At 63.3% G+C, this 3,642-nt stretch overlaps 1 long non-coding RNA gene across 2 annotated transcripts; it reads left to right on the forward strand.

The window, feature by feature from the left end:
- Positions 1-881: 881 nt before the first annotated feature.
- Positions 882-3,607, forward strand: LOC114070881. Of its 2 annotated transcripts, none has more exons than XR_003573974.1 (3): positions 882-964; positions 2,709-2,752; positions 3,517-3,607. It is a non-coding gene; the product is annotated as an uncharacterized LOC114070881 (long non-coding RNA). The 2 variants fall into 2 exon arrangements; XR_003573975.1 differs by lacking the exon at positions 3,517-3,607 and adding an exon at positions 3,225-3,238.
- Positions 3,608-3,642: the final 35 nt, after the last annotated feature.

Genomic DNA, 3,642 nt, shown 5'->3' on the forward strand with positions numbered 1-3,642 from the left:
CATCCATCCATCCATCCATCCACCCACCCATCCATCCCTCCATCCATCCATCCCTCCATCCATCCATCCACCCATCCATCCATCCATCCCTCCATCCATCCCTCCCTCCCTCCCTCCCTCCCTCCATCCCACAGCTGTCTCAGAGCCCCCTCCCTGGGGGGAGCCAAACAGGGGCTCAGCGTCCCAGAGGGTCCTTTGCAGCTCCCCAGATGAGATGCTTTGTGTCCTGGGAATGGCTGGGACGGGACACCCCCCTCCCACCCTCCTGTGCCCGTGCCAGGGCTCCCGGGAACGCGGCTGCAGGAACAGGGACGCGGGAGGGGTCGGAGGTTTTTTCCCCTGGGGGGTTCTCAAAGCCCTGCCGGCCCCGGGGGGATTTCTCCTCCTCCCTCTCCATCTCCCCCGTGCCTGGCAGCTCTCCGAGCCCCCCCTGCATCCCCCATCCCTGCTCCCGGAGGGACAAATCCCATTGCCGGTGCCCTTTGGAGCCTCACCCCGCGCACCCCGATGCCCGGGGCCGGGGGCCGAGCTGCGGGGCCGGGGCAGCAGCGATTGGGTGCTATTTTGCTCCTGCCCCTCGGGCAGCTGTCGCTGCTCATTACGCAGAGCCGGGGCCAGCCCGGGGCTGCCGGCGAGGAGGAGGCAGCGCTGGGCCATCCCAGGTACGGCTTTGGGGAGGTTCGACCCTCCCGGCTGCGCGAGGGACACCCGCGGGCCGGGGGGATTTGGGACCCCCGGGGCTCATCCCGGGTGTGTGTGAACCGGGAGAGAGGGAGAGAGGGGCGGCGATTTTTGGAAGTTTCTTTGAAGTGAGTCAGCGGTAAAAGGCACCCCTGGGGAGCTGCGTGCAGCAGGAGCGCCCGTGGCAGCGGAGCAGAGCTGGTTGTTTGTTGAGTGGCTGCGATTTGGGGGCGTTTAAGAGAGGGGCTGGTGAGAGGAGTGACCGGGATGGATGGTCGGGCAGGTGCGGGGGAGGTTCCCTGGGCAGGGTCAGGGTGAGCCAAGGGCTGGAGCTGGATTTGGGGGCTGGGGGTGACCAGCCCTGCCATGGGCAAAATGTCCCTGGCACTCGTGACCATCCCTGGCACTGGTGTCCATCCCTGGCACTGGTGTCCATCCCTGACACTGTTCTGGACGCTGTTTGGGCTCCCCCATCCTGGAAAAGCCCAAGGGGTGGAGATGTGGGAAGAGGGCTGGGCAGCCCAGCAGGGATGTGATGGGGTGGCACCGGTGCTGCCACCCGCTCGGGTTTAGCGACAGCCCCCCCCCCCATGTGACGTGGCAGCAGGTCCTTGTGTGGCGCTGGAGGAAGATTTGGGATGCCCTGAGGCCCCCAACGAGCTGTTGGCTGGGCAGGGAATGCTCAGAGGTGGCCAAGGAGGGGCGAGAGAAGAGGCACCTTGTCCTCACCGGGAGCTGCCAACCACGGCCGTGGCTGTGCCAGCACCTCTGCCAGGGCGTGGGAGGCTCTGCAGGAGGGGGCTCAGCCTGGCACAGAAGGCTCTTTGTGGTGGTGTGAAATCACGGGGTGACCTGGGGCACTGAGGGGCATCCACGTGGCACCAGCTCCGTGGGAGCACCAGCCCTGCCCAAGGAGCAGAGGTCGTGCCCTCTTCCGTCTCCCTCACGCTCATCTGGGCCCCAAACCTGTTCCAAACCTCTGTGAATGGATGTGAAGCTCAAAAATGTGGGAGAAAACCCCATTTGAGGGAAAATTCTGCATCTCTGTGGCTTTCCCCGGGTCTGGGAACCCCCTGTAGGCACCACGAGAGCCCTGGGAAAGCTCCGTCCCTCCCCAGAACAGGAAGGACCAGACTCACCATCACTGAAACAAAACCAAAGATTGACTTATTTATTTATTAATTCTATTTTTATTTATTTATTTATCCTTATTTCCTCTGGAAAGCAAAGATCTTTCAGACCTTTGGCCCTTGAAAAATAAGTTTTCCTCCTTATTTATCTGTTTTGCTCCCAGTATCGAGTCTTAGATTTCCTCCTGGGAACTGGTGTTTCTTCTCAGTGTCCCACGAGGGGAAAACAAACTGAAATCAGCTCAAAGGGGGCAGAAAAATGTTCTCCTTCTGACCCCCAGATCCCAGCAGAGTGAGGGCTGAGGGGTGATGGGATTTGTTGGTGCCTCCTCACCCCTGTGGTCCAGGCAGGGCAGAGAACCCTGAGGAGCCCAACACACCCCCCAGCCCTGCTTTGTTTCAGAGCTCTGGGGAAATCCCGGTTTTCTCTCCCACTCCACAGCTGGGAAAAGCCCTGAGAGTCATCCCAGAGCTTTGTGACCCTCTGGGGTGTCTTCAGCTCTTCTCTGAGGTCTGTTTTGCTCCACGGCACCCAGAACTTCTCCTTCTGTCAATCCTCCAGACACGTTTGCAGGGTGCCCTGGCACTCCCTGGGTCGTTCAACCCCCTGTGTGCCTTGGCAGGGGTGGGGGGTCCTGTCCCCTCAGATGCAGCTCCACAGGGATATCCAAGATTTTGGGGTTCAGACCTGCCCGGTGCTCCCATTACACCCCGACCTCCCCACCCGCTGCCTCCACTGCTCAGGGTTTGGGTTTTTTTTGCAGCACTAACAGGGGAAACGTGGCCGTGATGTCCCCTCTCTGCAGGCCAGGGGGTGGCATCGAGGTGCCCGCACACCCCCCGCCTCGGCAGTTCCCACCTCCCCAAATTTGTCCCCTCTGTGCTTGTCTTTGCCAGATGCCAGCGCTGGGGTGAGCAGCGACAGGACAGCAGGAGCCCATGTAAGTGCCCGAAAAATGCGGGGTGAGGGTGCCAGGGGGAACCCCCGTGCCAGGGCAGGGCAGGGGGACGAGCAGGGGCTGTCCAGGCGGGAAGGCTCTGCGGGGTGTGCAGCACGTCCGTCCCGGGGGGGAACCTGAGGTCCTTCAGCTGTCGCTGTCACTGATCCGTGCCCATGGGCAGCTCTGGGTGCCGCTGGCACCGACCGCCACCCAACCCCGGCCACCAAACCCCAGCCGGCACCGAGCACAGACCCCAGCGCGGCTGCTGACCCTGCCGGCGATCCACCCAGGATCCCGGGTCCCGGATCCCACACTCTGCCCTCCGTGGAGCCCCAAACGCAGCCCCCAGGGTGGGCATTCCTCAAGCACAGCCTGAGGGTCCGCGGCCACCGGCCCACCCGCGTGTGCCAGGGCCGGCCCGGGGCTGAGTCCGGCTTAGCAGATAGAAAACAACCCCCAGTTTGGTTTGAAGGCTGCTGAGGGAACGCAGCAGTGCCGAGCCGGGTCGGTGCAGGGTCGGGGACAAGGACAGGGTGGGCACTGCAGGGGTGAGCGGGCAAAGGGACTTGGGGGGGGGAGGGATGGCAACAGGAGCGGGAGGGGTGGAAAAGGGGCTGGGAGGAGCAAAGGAGTTGCAGGGGGTGGCAAAGGGGCTGGGAAGGGACACGGGGTCGGGGTCTCTCTCCCGTGTGCTGGGGGGACCCCAGACCCGCACTGTGCCCCCCCCTCCAAGGCCACCTGGCCACCTCACCCCTTCCCCGCAGGGACTAGAGGAGGGGAGTGCCCGGTTGGTGTGTGAGCAGCACCCGGAGCAGCCCGAGCTGAGCCGAGCCGAGCTGAGCTGAGCCGAGCTGAGCTGATTTAAGCCGAGCCGAGCTGAGCATGCCAGA

Source organism: Empidonax traillii, unplaced genomic scaffold, assembly GCF_003031625.1.
Source record: "Empidonax traillii isolate 1590-97213 ecotype Southwest subspecies unplaced genomic scaffold, ASM303162v1 scaffold1729:size67628, whole genome shotgun sequence".
Taxonomy (NCBI): Eukaryota; Metazoa; Chordata; class Aves; order Passeriformes; family Tyrannidae; genus Empidonax; species Empidonax traillii.